Source organism: Wolffia australiana, chromosome 5, assembly GCF_029677425.1.
Source record: "Wolffia australiana isolate 7733 chromosome 5, ASM2967742v1".
In the NCBI taxonomy this organism is placed as follows: Eukaryota; Viridiplantae; Streptophyta; class Magnoliopsida; order Alismatales; family Araceae; genus Wolffia; species Wolffia australiana.
This window is the reverse complement of record NC_135839.1, coordinates 8,204,755-8,222,930: the sequence shown is the minus strand read 5'-3', so window position 1 is coordinate 8,222,930 and position 18,176 is coordinate 8,204,755. Positions and strand designations below refer to the sequence as shown.

The 18,176-nt window shown below is 40.5% G+C and overlaps 1 pseudogene; it reads right to left on the bottom strand.

Annotated features, from left to right (window-relative positions):
* Nucleotides 1-6,425: 6,425 nt before the first annotated feature.
* LOC144703219 (protein RADIALIS-like 6 pseudogene) lies at nucleotides 6,426-7,727 on the bottom strand (annotated as a pseudogene).
* Between the last annotated feature and the right edge of the window lie 10,449 nt (nucleotides 7,728-18,176).

Sequence of the window (18,176 nt, the reverse complement as noted above, 5' to 3'; positions counted from 1 at the left end):
GCTGGCAAAAGAGGTTGATGTGGCAGTGATGAGGTGATCTTAAGTCCAACAGTATTCAGATAGGTCCATGGCTCATGTTTAATCTCACACGTTAATCTTACAACAGAGGACATTGAACAATTGAGGAAAAAGCTGTCAGTATTATCTCCAAAATTTTCCTCGCTGCTTGAAAAATGTTTCCAGAACTGATGTAGAAATGCATCCCCTAGACACCATAAATCTGTCAAGATCGATACCACATTGACAAAAGATGATGTAAGATGAGTCATACCCCATAAATATGCCAACAATTTATCTAAATGGAAATCCCGTTGCATTAACTTACAATTACTTCTTAAGTCTTTTGCTAAAGATTAATTTATTTCTTCATTACTATTTTGATAAATCTATTCAGTTGAGAGTGTCACACCAGTTTGGTTTCAAGGAGAGATTAACAAGGCAGAGTAAGAAGAAAAAAAAGAGCATTTGACTTACTGGAAGAAAAACATCACCGTTGACTTTGTGTCTATAGAATGATAACCACCCAATAAGGAAGCAAAAATCAGTACGCCTACATATTAAATAAAAAAGTTAAATCTAAAAATCTTGTGAACTGATAGGAGATATTAACTGAAGATCTTTTGAACTGGAATTTCTCCTATTTTCAAACTGTTGTTTTCCATGCATTTTAAGTGCAGCTTTTTAAAATACCTTATGTCTGTGGTAGTATACATATCAGACATCTCTATTTTTTCGAAGTAGTCTCTCATTATTAGTATTTCACCAAATATTTTCGGAATGTCCCTAGAAAATTACTTCCACGTTTCAGATTCCTTTAAATTCCTCTGGACAATTCTTCCTCACTCCAAATACCCCATTATCACCTACATATCTGTCTACATATCTTTCTACAAATTATTATCCAGAACTTCTCTAATAATACAACTCAAATTTATTACTGGTATTATTACTCAAACACTACACTTCAACATCTTTGAGTTTCATGATTATTATTCTCTAAATGCTAATCCCAAAGGAGTTGACCTCGATCAGTGTTATAAGTATTCAATATTATTACATTTTTATAAATATTATTTGGTATGGGAGAAAGTTAATCACAAGGAAAAATTAATACAGTTAATTTGTATCTCACGAGGATACGGAGGACATTGGAAAAGGCGTGTTCAATGATCTCCCTTACACATCAATACCATATCATTGATATAAATCATTTCACAGTTAACCATATTCGAAGTCATTTGGGAACTCACATGCAAATGAAGGATTATAAGTACATGGTAACCAATGATTGTAAGTCTTCCATGAGAGGCTTCACTTTATACCCTATATTTTCTACCACAATAGGTGTAGTTGGCATTCCATGGGCTAGAAACTTGATCCGATCCATAGGTTTAAATTGATTCATGGTTAAATAATATATATTTATATATATTGGTATAGTTAATTAAAAATGTTGGATAATAATTGTTATAGGACCAATAAAATTATTCATGGAATGATACATGGACCTATAGGGTAATACACAAAAGATAAAAATTGAAGTAAAGTATAAATAGAGGAAAGGAAACCCATTTTTAAGCCTAGCCGTCCAGGGATGTGTGCCCCCTTTCTTCCATCTCACTTTCTCCTTAAACCAACACGAGAGTCTTGGTACTGAGGAGATCAAAGTTCTCAAAAAGAGTCAAAGAGGAACAAGTGGAGGTCCAACAGTCCTTAGTCTTGTAGATACTTTTTGAAGTATACATGGAAACAAGTCCAAGGTGGAACAAGTTCTCCATAAGTTGCAATAATTTTGATCATTTTAGATTTTAATTAAGATTTATTTAACGTTCTCCATCTTGAAAAGTTGTTGCCAACCCTCACTTCATGGCCTAGAACACAAAAGTGGCAATCTTATGAGATGGTCAATCTTAAAGTAAAATGTATAAGCTATAAAATGTATGGTTGGAATATGATAGTTACATGAAGGTTCAAAAATATATCTACCACCTTCAAACATTTAATGTACTTCTTGGTTAAAATGTTCAATCAGACTTTTGATAGCCAAATTTATAGGTCAATGGCAGAAAAAGCTTCCTTTATTTGATATAGATATTGAAAACATTAAATGGCTCACAAGACATACTTCCTTTATATCCAATCTCCTTTTATGATTTAGCATGTGACTTCAGATATTTTTATAGTTCACTAACATAGATGGGCTTCAATTTGTATCATAGTTTCAATTATACGCCATTCAAACTTAATTTTAATATGTAAACTTCAAAAATATGTGAGAAAATTCTACTCGACTCTAAGATCTTGGATTTAATAAGTCTTAGAGTTTACTAAAAATATGGAAAATATATATTTTCCAATGTTCACATATTCTAATTTAAGTCGGAATGGCGTATAATTGAAATGAAACATATTAAATAAATGGGAAGATGAAGTAAAGAGCATTATTTTGTTGAGTTGATTTTATGTTCAGAAAAAAAACGATGCATTAAATACCAACACACTGCTACTGATGTGCTCAATGATATTTTTTAATTGAAAGAAATATGTATTTTACATTATAAAATTATTAAAATTAGAAATCTAATCTACACATTTTGTGAAATCGTGTTTAAAAGGGTGAGTATTTACAACACTATTCCAATTTTGTAGGTTTTGCTAGTTTTTATGCATTTAATTATATCTAGGTATAGACTTGAGTAACGGTTCAACCACAACGAAGCAGAAATCAATTATTGAGTTTTTTCCATGATATAATATCATAGATCAAACCTGAAGCTGTCGGTAAGAAAATAAATAGTTTTTAAGGAGAATAGAATGATGGAAAGCCCAAACTTTGGTGAAAATAATGTTAAATATTTTGATAGAGCCATTGTAAATGTTGAAGTATTTTAAAATCACAAAAACATTATTTATAATTGCATATGGTGGTTTCTGGTAGAGGCAACATGGGTTTGGGTCCAGGCATTATCCGACTTGGCGTAACAATGTTAAAAAAACAGTTGCAGATCTTTGTTTTTAATGTTTACTCAAAATGCAATAACATGAGATGTAAGACTACCTTTCTAGTACATTTTGTAGCATCGGAAGGCCCTTGGTCTTCAATAGCACGTCCAATACTTCAAGTCAGAAAATTGAGAATGGGATGTGGGAACCTCCGAGATGCACAAAACACTTGTGTCACTACTTTGCAGGCCAAGGACGCACTCTTCCTTAGCGTCCTCTAAATTTGATGAACTAGTTCCCTTCTCTCCGCCCGACACTCAAACAGACAGATATAAAAAACACCGCTGCACTCAAAGCTGCCAAAACAGAGTTTTGGACAGAAGTCCAATGATAATTACAATGAGAAAAGGGGTATAAGTGGGGCTATCAGATTCAATATGAGAAACCTAGAATGTGTGGCTAGGATGTGGCAATCTGGCGAGTAAATTTTGCACATCATCTAAAAAGTCGGCCTGCCTTTGATTGGGTTTTGGATTGGGCATGCTCCATGGTGGGCTTGATTGTACGTTAGATCCATCATTAATACAGTATTACTGTATTAATTACCGAAGTCTGAAAATCCATGGAAATCTTCACAACAGTTCACTTGATTCAAGACAATCATGTGGGGTTAGTTCATAAGAGCACTGGAGGACCCAAATTTGGTCGCCCACCGCAACTTGCCACTATCCACCAACAAACAGGTGAAATAGGGTACTTTATTCATTATAAAGAACTAAAATATATTAGAAACAGATCCTTAAAATCAGTATGATGAATTTCTAGATATTCAATCGGTTAAAAGTTGCAAGAAATTATTTAAGTGTTATTTTTATCTTTTTTTAGTATAAAACTAGTTTGAAAATATATACATAAATCCATAAAAATATTTTTCCTCTCGAGTACCAAATAAGATTACGAAACATGATCTAAGTTATCACTGATTCGGCTTGCATTTCTGCTTGAAAATGCATCCTATAAATTTTAGATGTCCCTACAATATGTTAATAGATTTACAATACTTATGACGTCATACCTTCCATTCTCCAGCTGAAGAAAAATTTGAAATGGATGTTTTACCTCCCTGTAGATCTAACCCTTACGTGCCCTCTATTTACTCGGAATACTCTAAACATAGGGTGATAAGCCATTTTTAAACTGTCTTATTTGACATGCTATTCTCAATTTCCTATGTTTCGCTTGAATAGAAACATAAATGGATGAAAGGACGACTTATTCCTACGCAGGTGGGCTATAATCTTCTTTAGGGCCCATGAGGACGTTGCCCATGTGAATTGGCCTGAATTTCGACCCTCTTTTTCGTCCACTACTGAGCCATCCAACCAAGTGATCGCTATATTTTTGGCACTTTCTCGGTCATCATATGCGCAAGCGACTGCATTGGTTGTCAGGTCCGTCCTGACCCACATTTTATACTTGAGAGCATGTCAAATAGAGCGTTCCTGGGAGACGAATCTGCAGTGGGGGCGTGTTCTTTAGAGTGGCCTAAATGAGCGTCTTCCAATTCGCTTGGGGCGCTCAGACACGCTGGCTGGCGTTATGCCTGAAAACAATGCTATTGAATCCTTTCTTCCACTTGCGCTGGCACGCTAAGCTGCTGGCATCTGTAAGCGTCCCAAAGACGGCCGCCTCTGCTGCGCACGGGCGCATCGAGATAACCTTGGATCATGCCATTTCGGAGCCGGTCGTACTCCTTTTTCATCTCTCTCATCGATACATATTATTCTGTCGTTTCTCATCTCTCTGTGTCTCCCTATATCTTGCTGAAGTTGCTCATCCATAGGATCTGGCTCTCGCTCTCTCACCCGTTGCTTAGCTCTGTGTTATCTCGCCCTCTCCCTTCCATTCTATCGTATCACTTCGCAACGGGTTCGGAGCAGTCAAAATGCACTACCATCCGAAGGACAATTACAACTTTACCGCCAGCGCAAACTCATAAAAAGAAGCAGTGATTTGACCGACTTGAACCATCGTCCCCCCATACCGCTGTTCTGGCCAAACCCGAAGAGTGCTGCAGAGAAAGGCCTGACAGCTATTCCTCTCGGGCAAGTGATTGTGAACGTACACCATCTCTGGTGAAAAAGAAAACTTCGCATATCTCAGGCAGATGACCGAGGATCGATGCGTCGCCCCTTTGCTCTTTCTTCAACAAAGAGGATAAATAAATGCTGCTGCGCACAAAATACTCTGAGAGTCCATCACTGTCCACAAATTACAAGTCTTTGGGTATAAGGAGAATGCTTTCTTGCCATAGTTTTGATTAGTCTCCACAAAATTGGTAAATGCTACTGGTGAGTAATATTCGTCCAAAACAAATGACGCGAGGGATCAGTTATGACATGTTATGGTATAAGGAGAATATGAGCTACTTTTCAATAATGAGCCATACAAATGAGCCCAAATCATACCTTGGACCACAGCATCTTTTATAGAGAAATCAAATGTTTCTGAGCCGAGGCCTCTGAATGACAATCTTTACTCTTTGGGTGAGGGAAGAACGAGAACAATCAAACACAATTGTGACCCAAGAACCATGCCCCACGTTTGTAGGAAAACAGAGGCTTTTGCTCTATGGCCAACGATAAGTCAGTTCTATCTTCGTACTACATATAGACGTAGCCTCTAAGGAGTTAATCAACATCCTATTTTAATTGTGTTGACCTAATCATTATCGTAAATCAATCTAATAAATATGTTTTTTAAATGAGACCCTTCAATGATAACTTAATAATTGCAGTTATCTGTACATTTAGAGTTGTTGACATTATGAAATGAAACAAACAGACCTTTCCCACGGGTGGTGTGCCGACGTTGTGGTAGATTGCTAAGTAGGCTTTTACCTGTTGTTATTCCCCCAAAACATTCATTACCATTACCGACTATCTTCTGAGCAATATGGTAGCATTTTTGCTACGTTAATTTCGGAAATTATAATTTTGATATCGCCGTATTTGCTTCCTCGACGCGGACTGTGGTCCCTGTGGCTGAAAGGCCCCGGTCGAGAGAATCGACTGCGCCGTAGGGCCGATGAACATGGCGGATAACGCGGCGCCAAGTGAACTTCTGCAGAAAGCACGGAACAAGGCCGCCGGAATGAAAATAGTGTTTTAGAGAGATGAGGAGAAAACTTAAGGTCACACCCCACAAGATCGGTAAGTGAAATAGAGATTAAGAGAGTGTACTAGAAAAGAAATCGGAAAGAGGGACACTGATTTATAGAGACCATGCCACAATTGTATAAAGAGAGATGGGAAGAATAGTTACGCGAAGGGTAAAGAGAATAAGAGAGATACCTTGAAATAACGAGAGGTAGATAATGCGTAAGAGAATAATATATATAGCGAGAAACAGATAGATGGATGGAGAGAAAAGGGAGAGATATAGAATGACGTATTACCATTGAGAAAAAGAGAGCATATAGCGAGATACATGTATAGAATAAAGATATGTATATATTTAACTCGAGAGATGGATAGAGAGCGAAAAAGAGATAAGTAGAGAATGAGATATATACATATAGCGACAGAGAGAGAGCGAGACAGAGAGGGAACAGAATAGCGGGCCCGAGAAAGCGTGAGACACATGACTTGTGATCCCATAACCCCATCTCTATAAAGTACGAGATAATCCTTAAAAGTTGTATTCATTTGATTTGCCGACATCACACCGGTAGGCCCTTAACGCGTGTCCCGCATTGTCGCGTCCCGTTCGCTATCTGAACGCCGGACGGGATGCTGTGTATGAAGGCACCCGAGGACGGAAGTGACTTTGACAACGCTGAAATTTAAACCGAAAAGTGCCCTGCGTTTACTAACTATAATTCCGATGTCGCCTCTAGTTCTGCAATAAAAAACTTATGCTTATGTTCTTCAAACACAGGTCGCTTAAAGGACCTTACAAAGGTGGGCAAGGAGACAACTCAATACTCTAAAAGTACAATGAAAAGTTGGAGAATTGAACGTTATTCTAGTATTCGACGGTCTTAATACTCAGCATCCAGTTTTCTTCGACGAGACTAATCAGCTGCGGTAACGAGGGAGAGAAACCCTGCCCGATTCGATAAGAAAAACGTCGGAGATGAGATCATCGTAGTGTTTCTTCACTTCCTCCGCAGACTTACCCTTAACGGCGCGCGCCACCTTCACCCAGCGATCAGCAGTGCCCTCGTCGTACACTGCCAGTGCCTTTTCAAACTGTTTATTCTGCTCCGCCGTCCAGGAAGAGATGCCGCTGCGTTGTCCACGGGATGCCATGGCCGGTCAGGAAAGAAAAGCCAGTGCTTGAATCTTAAGTGGACTGAAATAATAGAAAAAGGTCGGTTCGAGAGATTTCTGATGCTGTGTTTAGAAGAAAGATCGGTGAGAGAAGAAAAAATAAAATCCTCTTCCGGGGGCAGACTCCACAGTCAAAAGAAGAATGAGCTTCTTGGATGGACAATGGACGCAATTAGGAAAAAAATACGACTGTGTTATGTTTCCCTACTGGCGAGACCGAGCGTTTGGATGATGCTCTACCATTAAATAGGAACAAGTGGGAAGGTGAGATGGCCCAGTGAGTCAGTGCTTTCCATTCGCTCCGCCAATTGAACGCAGAATCATATCATTATTGCCTTCTAATAACAGTCTATCTAAAAGAAAGACGCAACATGAATTCTCTTAATTATAGAGCGAACGGTGCAGGACGAGGCATAAAAATTTTGTACCCTTCCTTTCATCCCATGTTCGACAAACCCGTCTCCATTTCAATCCCTTGTAGCCTACGTCGCTTGAAAGTTACAATACAGATTATGCCGCGGAAAATATTAAAAATGGTATAAAATTTAGGCAAGTTCAGACGGCCTCTTCATGTAAGGTGTATTGCTCGCCGACGGCAAGGTACTGGCATATAATAACCCCTTTAGTCTATGAGCTAGAGAAAAAAGATGTACATCACAAATAGATCTAATAATCAATAGATACTCCTATAGTCATCTTGAGTGGGAGAATCCACGTGCCTGAAAATGGATAAAGGCACTCAATCAAACCTGGACGATGGCACACACAATCGGACGCCGAAGAAAGTGACGGCGCATCAAGAAAGGTTAAGATGACCTTGTTTATCCGCTAAGGTAGGAGAGAGAAAATAGAACGTAAGCGGAGGAGGATGGAAGATCGAAAATAATCTTCCTCAACATCGGTTATTTTCTATCATCCACTCTTGGACAAATTGGGGAAGAGAAGGGATAATAAGAAATACCCCCATCATAAAAAATGATGGTCAGAGGGCTTTTTGATATAAGAGTGTTCTACACTAGACATCAACGGACATTGTGAACTACAGCGAGGACAAAAAATATAATTTGTAAGCAACGCTCGGAAAGAGAAAATTTATTAATCTCTCGGCGAAGACTATATTAGATATTGTCAACGTGGCCTCCAGATGAAAATTGTCGTTCTGTAGTCGAAAGGTTTTACAAAATATCAAGTTGATGTCAGCATATTCACTTCAGTCTGGACTGATTCTCCCAGACTAAGGCAGTAAGGTGGGAGGTGGTTTCCTTTTTAATCTACTGTAAATGACAAGACAGAAAGGACTGGTCAAGAGGTATGAATGATTTGCACGGAGGCTAATGCGAATTCTGCTATCCTGTTTTCAAAGTGGATGTTCGGACAGCTACTTCAGCAACTTGCAGGTCTCCAACAAAAATTAACACTTGAATTGAAAGGCACGTTCGTCATCTGCAGTTCAGATTGCTATGACTGTGAGTTGAGGTCTGGATGCCATGGACACATGCCATGCGTGGGCACTACGCCTGCAGGTGTAAGATACTCTTTGACGAAACCGCACGCGTCGAGTTTTCTGCATAACAACGGATGACGCAGCTTCGGCATCTCGTACGAACGTATGTTCCTAATCGTCATCGTCTCGAACCTTTCTCTACCATATTAACGAGAGGCCAACGATAGCCATTGGACGTATCTACAGCCACCATGCAACTTGGACGGAATTAACCTGGCCTGCCCTTTCTGTGTTCAAAAGTTTGATGTGTTCATCCTTTCTATATTTATAATATCCGCTTGTTGTGGCATGACATAATAAAACGTCAGCTAACACTCTGACTTGGGTCGTCTTAATCTGTGGGCCCCGGAAACCCGGAGCCCACTCTTGGTCCCAATATCACTTGTCTACTTTTACCTAATGATACCAATTGCGTTGTGTCTCTTAATTTATGCTTTGAAGATATTAATGTAATTTTTTTCAACTGGCTTTATTAGCTTGCAAATGCATGCTCTACCAAAGGAGGAAAAGCCGATGCGTTTTACTTAAGAACGCCCGTATAGTCTGTCCTTAGATTCAACACAGATCGGTTGCAGTACCGGAGAATCAAATTGACGTATCCTTCCAGCATACAAGAGGCGTAGGTATCGAGTCTCCACCCACCAATGTGAGTGGTATCTCTGACATTTTGTCCATTAAAAAAAGCTTGTTTCGAAATACCAAAGCCCATTCTTGACTCGAAGATTTATGCTCATATATAAAACGACAATAGCTTCAATTTGGTATGGGGCAAACTTTAGCTATATACAACAAGCACGGCCTCATAATTTCTATAGCTTACCTTTAAGGAACCAGTTGTGTTTTTCTGAATGGCCCATTCAAGCGTTTTTTTTTAACTGTATCGAAAGCTTAAAGAGAATTTTCAGGCTTCTGTACGTTCAGAGATACCCTAAATATATTTACCATTCGAAAGGGTTTAACAATTAGGTACAGAAAACCTTTGGCCCAGTACATGTTACAAAATTTTTCGATTTTTCGTACATCAAAATTATAAATAACTTATTTTAACAATATTTCTACAGGGTATTATGTCCGTGAATATTCCAGGAGATACGACTCGAGTTCAAATTTTGAAATCAATAAATGTGTAGCCAAATCCATGTCTCAAAATGCTGTGAAACCAAATGCCATGTATGAAGTATGTTTAAGGAACATCTATTTACTTTCCAGACAAAGACATAATTGTTGTTATAAATCAGAAAACATGAGGCTTCTCTCCACATTCTTCCATTCAAAAAATAAGAAGTCAAAATCTTACATCTTACTGTGATATCTTATCCATGGTGTTAAATATTTTTAATAAATTGTATATACTTCAATTTGATTATTCTCGGTTTCAAATGAATCATTATTTTTATTTAATGAACTTACACAACCTTAACAAACCACAAAATTGTTCATAATCAACGAATTGAGACTTTACTAGGAATTTATTTGTACAACTTTGGATGTGTCAGCAATGGTAACGAATATTATTGGTATTTCATATATATATCTGCAGAGTTCATAAAATTTTTGGCATTATTTGCCTTGAAAAATATTACCAACAAATAAATGCATTCTTAGTTACCACGTTTTTTCAGCTACCACATTTTTGGCAGCAACTGTTTTATAGAAAAAATGTTTTCATCTACTCCTTAGAATTCCCAATTTTCACGTATTTTCTTTTCAATAAGAATCACTTTTTGTTTGTAGAACCGAATGAATAAACTATACTTAATGCCTGTGTGTTAATTCGTTATAAAAGGCTTTTTTTAGACAAATGCTACAAACTTTAGGCACTCAACTTGTAGGCATACATTTTGGGCAGGGGCAGATAGAACTAAAAACTTGGAAATATATTTTCTGCAAAATATTACAATCTGAGTCAGGACATTTCGCTTTGCAGCCTATTTATATTTAGTCCACACAGAGCATGTTAAAAACCTTATGTGAGCACTACAATGATGATCCAACTATAATTATGTTAACGTATCATGACGTACATTGTTTTATCTCAAAAAGGATTATGCTTGTTAAGTAACTAGTTGGATTACTTATTTTCTATACATTTTGCTTGTAGTGTAGTGAGAAAACTTTTTATCGTCTTTCACTAAAAAGAAAAAATAAAACCTTTTCTAATGGGTCTTCATTAAAGCTTGTGCTTCAGGAGGAGAATAAGAGGTATACTGTGCATTTATTATATATTATCATTCATCATCAGTTATGACATAAAATGTACACATCGTATACTTTTTCCCTTATAAGGAGCACATTAATATTATTTCATGAGGGCTGTTATCTAGGTTTGAAAGCTGGTATTTTTTAATACTTTGTTGCCAAATGATTTTAGTGTAATAATAAAAATAAATACATAAAAATGAAGTTTTGGTTTAACTACCATATTTTTCCATCTAGCTCTTTGACATGTTCATGATAAAAACTATGGTTTAGATATATGAAAAGTAAATTTAATAGAAACACTTACAACACTATATCCCCATTGAACCAATGAATGTTTATTTAAAGGAGGTAATTTATCTATTCAACGAAGGCAAAATTAACGGTCTTTGATGTGATTGAACTCGGATATATGCATGCTCTTGCTTGACAAGAAAACGCACGAAGAGCAAAACTAGATATTTTTTTGTAGAATCGCCAGTGTTATAACATGATACACAGAGAAAAATATACAGTGATTATGATGAAACATAGAACAGTCTATCAAATGATACAAAATAGATTCAATTTAAGCGTGGAAAAATCAATTCGATAAATTTATTTCCTAGTGGACATATCATAGATGGATCAAAAGTTTCTTAAGGTTGAGGGTTATACAAATTGATGTCGGACATTGTCGATGGCATCGTCTGATGGATAAGATCACTAAGTGAATGTAACTACGTGATGCAATGTGACCTAGGAGAATGTATGTGCAGGCCCTGACTCGTGATGATTCGTCGAATTCCAAGCTTCGAAGCAGACAATCGATGACGGTAATGGTGACCTTCTGACCCTCGTCGGAGTGATGATCGCGACTACGGTGCCGAATGAAACAAGTCCATAGGGGCTCACAAGTAACTGACGGGCTCGGCCCGTGCCTCGTAAGACGCTCAACTTTGTAGTTTTCTCGATAAGTGTCCTCGCCCAATCTAACCCGAGCGCGGTGGAGTGCAGCCAAAAATATATGATAGAATGTAATATTACGGACGAGCAAGGGATGGCGTACCTCGTTGGTGGCGTTGTTCGTCATTGGCTGTCTGTCGTTGCAAGTGTTGGAGGGGATTGATGTAGGGAGAGGTGTATCGTAGAGAGGTATGGTTGGCTCGACTGGCTGGAATGAATTGGAGCAGGAGCATAATAGCGGAGAGCAGAGGCAAGGGGCCGACCACGGTAGTTGGAAGTGGTCAAGTGAAGGCTGGTCGAAACTAGTGTTCCTTTACGGTAGAGCGATGCACACGGAGGCCAGTAGCGGTGAAGAACGATAAAGGCAACTCCGGCTGGGGCAGGCGACGATATGACGGGATGCTAAGCTAGGGTGATCACACAAGGCTTCAAGATAGTGGTCAAGAAGGACTGTGACGTAGTCGATAATGCTTTAACCGAGCAGACTTGGGCTTCTAGCAGGATTCAGCATACCCTTCAGCGTGTAGTTGTGGCTCTATAGAAGGAGCAACACACCGTAGTTGACAACTTCATCACCGAGCAGATGTGGACCTCGGATCCTTCGTAGGCATCGCTCGTCGTAGGGAAATGCCTACGATGGTTGACCGAGTGGGAATGACCCTATGCACAAGCATAGATCGTGGGTGGAATAAAGCCCCTTGAATGCTGGGAAGGCGATTCTGCAGCGCATCGCGTCGGGAGGTAGATAGATCAATGTGCTGCGGGTCAACGGATGACCTAGCAATGGTGAGCGATTTTGTGATGGGTTGATGGCGAGGTGTGCAATCGCGGTGGTCAGCTAGGTGTAGCGGTAGCCAAACGCAAACCAAGACATGACGGCTATGGGCGTCGCCTGGGCAGTCTGTAGTCGATTTCTGCGGGCGAGTGCAATCGCTAAGCAGGAACCACGGAGGATCAATCAGGAGCATCCACACGGTAAGTGCGTCCTCCGATTTTGTTGTTGCTAGATCAATCCCGGCGTGCGGGGGTTGACCTCACGGTCCTGTGGCAATCTTTTGCGTGGACGTTTGGTCACACAGTGACATAGCAAGAGTCTGGACCGAGTGTGTAGCCACAAGATGGAGATACAATCGTCTATGGTGACACGAAGCTATTGCCCAGCGTTGACAGGCGAGACCAACAATGGAGTCAATGACCAAACTCAATGCATAGTGGCTGGCCTCCCTACCTCTCTTTCTTCCTCGTCCTTTCCCCTCTTCCTTCCCCTTATTCTCTTTTGCTTGAGCATGAGATCTGAATGAGACTTATAGCTGCCAAAAATGCAAAATCCAATTCTGAGATTGAACGTGGTCCCATCATGGCCTTATATAGGGCCATGATGGCCCCTTACGTGGAGTTCAGAAAGGAGAGTCCACTAAGGATCTCCCCCTTCATTTACAACAAAAATAAGAAACAACGGACACAACGACGTGAACATAAAACGAGAAAAATGAATGAAAACAGAAATCAAGACGACTGAAAAAGGGGGAACGAAAACACAAAGATATGAACACGGATGTGGTGTACCCGGGGTATTTAAACCCGGGCGTCTTCATGGATGCTTTGGGGTACCGGCCGGGCTGGACAGGGATCAGCAGTGATGCTAATGTCAACGAAGAGGGCTCCGATGATGCGTTGTTGTTTATGCTTGGGCACACTCCATCAATGCTCCTGAGGTTTTAAGAACTCCAGTCCAATGAGTTGGTGGTGGCGTCGGGCAATGGCTGAGGGAGATCCGGCCGTATGCATCGTAGATCGTCCTCCATGATCCAAGAGTCATCCGCACTAGTGCATCCCTGCCAACACACCAAAAACCTCCGCGATGGCTCGTCCCTTGCATAGTTAATTACTTCCTGTAATATATAATCGACTGACTCATGCCAATCGGGCAAAATGATCGGGGGAGTGGTCACGCCAAACTCACTTACATTGAAGGGGCCTATAAAGGCTGGGTTGGAGGGGGGAGAAGGGGCTCGATACGGAACCAGGTTTGCCATGTTAATCGTAGAGCTGATCCCCAACATAGGAGGGATTTCGATGACGTAGGCATTATCGCCCACTCTTTGGAGGATCGAGAACGGGCCGCCACTACGAGCATGCAGTTTAGTTGCCGTCACGGAAGAATATCTCTCTATTCTAAGTCTCACCATCACACAGTCTCCCAAGTTGAACACTTGGGGTTGGCAATGCAAGTCGGCAGCCTGCTTGTACAGTGCATTTTGACTCATGATTATATAATGAATATGCTTATGCAACGAAGAAACATGCTGGACGAATGCAAGACAATCTTCAAAAACCCTAACATGAGGATCTACGGGTGCTAAGTCGAGGGGTCGACGAGGAGCCTAGCCATAAGCAATCTCAAAAAGACTCAACCCGATGGTTCAATTCACCGAGGATTTGTACGAAAACTCAGCGCGCGGAATAATCAAGTCCCACGTCGTGAGGTGCTCGCATACTAGAGACCGAAGGAGGTTACCCAAGCTTCAATCGACAACCTCCATCTGACCATCGGTATGAGGGTGGTAAGCTGTCAAAAACTTGAGTTTTGTGGCGAGGAGACTCCAAAAGGTCTTCCATAACTAGCTAGTGAAGCAAACGACCTGTTTGGAGACGATCAAAGCGGGCAATCCGTGTAGATGCACAATTTCTTGGAAGGATAATTGTGCGATCTGAGTGACGTTGGATATCTTCGCGCAAGGCACAAAGTGTGCCATCTTGGAGAACCTATCAACAATGACCATGATAGAAGCATGTCGTCGTATGGTCTGGGGTAACCCTAGGACGAAGTCCATACTGACATTGTCCCATGGACGCTTGGGCATCGACAGCGGGGTGTATAACCCAGCGCTATTCTTGATCTGTTTGGTCAAGGCACATACACGGCACTAGACGAGGATGTTACCAACGTCGCGCTTCATATTAGGTTAGTAGAATTTGCATTCTGCGGCAGCTATGGTCTTATCACGGCCAAAGTGGCCACTAAGACCTCCTGCATGACATTTCCAAGTTAGAAAGTCATGAAGTGACGTGCATGGTACGCACAGCCTGTTTCGAAAGAACAGGTAACCATTGGTGATGACATAGTCCCTGAGCTCGCGGGATGGTCCTCGCTGGATCTCCATGACGATAGGCCCGAAGTGAGGGCAGCGAGTGTACCCTATGATCTTTACCTTCATGACATTAAGCACATGCGCTCGTTGGCTGAGTGTGTTGGCGATGATGTTATCTTTTCCCTTCTTGTGCTTGATGACGAAGCTAAAATCATGTAAGTACTCGATCCACCTCGCATGGCAGTCGCTCAACTTCTGCTTTGAATTTAGGTACTTGAGCGCCTTGTGATCTGAGAAAAGTACAAACTTCTTCGATAGGAGATAGTGCCTCAAATGCTTCAATGCATGGACGATGGCATAGAACTCCTTGTTGTAGGTCGAGTAGCGGAGTCTTGCATCATTCAGCTTCTCGCTAAAGAACTCCACGGGTTGTCCTTCCTGGCTGAGCGCACCGCCGATTCTGACGCCAGAAGCGTCACAAGTAACCTTGAAGACCTCCCCAAAGTCCAGTAGGTGAAGGACGCGCGCCTAAGTCATCATGAGCTTCACTCGCTAGAAAGCTCAATATGCTGCCTATGTCCATGTGAAGGGCTCTACCTTCAGGCAGTCAGTGATGGGAGCCATGACAGAACTAAAGTTCTATATAAATCACCGGTAGAATGTGGCGAGTCTGATGAAACTCCGTACATCATGGACGTTAGCTTGCGGACGCCATGACATGATGGCTCGGACCTTCTCTGGATCGGCGGTTACGCCTTGAGCTGGTACGATAAAACCTTGGAAGTTAACTTTTGGGGTAAGGAAGCTACATTTCTTCAAATGGGCGTATAATTGTTCTCATCAAAAAACTGTACAGACCTGTCGAAGATGCTCGAGATGGTCATCTCGCGTGCAACTATCTATGAGAATGTCGTCAAAGTAGATGACAACAAACTTGTTGATGAACGCGCGGAGTACCTCGTTCATGAGCCAGTGGAAGGTACTTGGCGCGTTGGAGAGGCAGAAGGGCATGACTCTCCACTCATACAACCCATCTTTAATCTTAAATGTGGTGTTACATTCGTCACAGGGACGGATCCGCTCTTGGTGGTACCCACTACAGAGATCTATCTTCGAGAAGATAGTGTATCCTACCATCATGTCAAAGAGGTCCTATGTACAGGGAATGGGAAAATGGTACTTCACCGTTATCTTGTTGATGGTTCGACTATCTCAGCACATACACCACGTGCCATCCTTCTTTGGGGCCAAAAGTGCAGGTACCACACACGGGCTAAGGCTCTCCTAGATGAGGCCTTTCGCGAGTAGGTCCTAGACCTGTCGTAGAATTTCCTTGTACTAAGTTCCTTGTACTTCTGGGCTCCATTCGGTAATGGGGCAGATAAGACAATGATGCTCCGAGCACGAGATCAATCGCGTGTTGTATGTGACGCATCGGCCATAATTCGTCAAGTAACTCGTCGGGGAATACGTCACTAAACTCCGATATGAGGGTCTCGACTTCGGGTGGTCAGGGAGCTACTGGTGCATCTGGAGATGCGTCGAGAGTGCCGGCTAGACACACTAGCGTGACATCAATCTCGCGTCCAACATCTTTTGCGAACAAGGTGCCACGTACGACCACTAAACCTATTGGGTTGGTCGGGAACGTCTTGTTCGTCGGCTTCATGGTATACGTGTACCATGTGACCTTATGTCACTAGTACATGAATGAACACATGTTCGTCCTTTTGGCTAGAGTGACGTCATGGTCATATAGCCAAGGACGGCCTAAGATGATGCTCCCTACTTTCATAGGAAGTACGTCACAGAGGACACTCTCATTGTAGGAGCTCACCTTCAACGGGACGCAGCATTGGCGTTTCACTAGTAAGGATGAAGCGCCAATCCATAGCATGTTGTAGGAAGTCGGAAGGGGTTAGCCGCCAACCCAAGTCGGGCGACCATTGATAAGCCTAAAAAATGTACGTAAAATATGTCGTTGTTTGGGCTTTTAGACTTATGCAATAAAATTTATAATTTCCCCTAATCACTAAATATGAATATAGAGCAAGTAAGAGGTCGAACCACAGGGAGGCAACAAATGAGAATTTTTATCCAATTTTAATAAATTAATTCAAGAATGAATTAATTTTGCAATTAATAAATCTTAATTATCCTCAATAATATTCTTTAATTAATCAAAATTAAGTAAAACTTAATTTTGATTTTTTTTAATATTTCGGTCAGAAAATTCAAGATAGGAATTTTATAATTTTAAGCTCAGATTAATTCACATGATTAATTTCCCAATTATTATAAATTTTAAAACAATTTTATGAATTAAAATTCAGAATTAAATAATCAAGAAAGAGATCTTTAAATTGGAGTTCAAGATAGATGAATTTTTTATTCAAATTTTATTTTTAGGTTTTTTAATATATTAAATTAAATTCCTAAACAATAAAATCGAAATCTAGAGAGAGAAACTAAACAAATTAACCTAGAGAGAAAAAGTGAAGAAATTGGGGAAAAGATGAAATCCGACCCTAAATCAAAAATCTAATAAAGCAGAAATGTTTTAAATTGATCTAGAATTAAGGATAAAAAATCAGATCTTGGATCAGAATCAAAACAAAGTGCTAATTTCATTCAAAACACACTTCTAGGGCATGTACATTCTGCCCATGCCTGGGCGTTTTAGAATCGTTCAAGAAGATTGTTAAAATATAAATCAGAAACTTACAGTTTTGAGTGCAGAAGCAAGATCTGTCGACTTCAAGAACCCCTCCTGTGTCCTTCCTGGCCAATTTCTTGGGGGAGAGCATCCAAAAGTGATTTTTTCCCTTTTCCAGACCTCCATTTAAAGATCCAATCGTCTGGATTGTAGAGGGGGAAAAGACGAACCTACCCTCAAAATTTCAGCCCAATCGGAAGATATCAAGGTTTTAGTGAGAAAAAATCTGAGCCGTTGGATTTATTTATCTCTCTTCTAATAAGCTTGGAAATGGCGCGTTTTGATTGGCTAGCATAATTATTTCTCGTTTTCCGCTTTCTCGGATCACGCCCTGACACGTTGTTGTGCGCGTCGTCAGCCCGCAATCATTGGCAAGTGATTTCGTCATTTGAATGGCTAGGAATGCTCCACGTCACCCTGAAATAATAAAAACAAAACAAAAG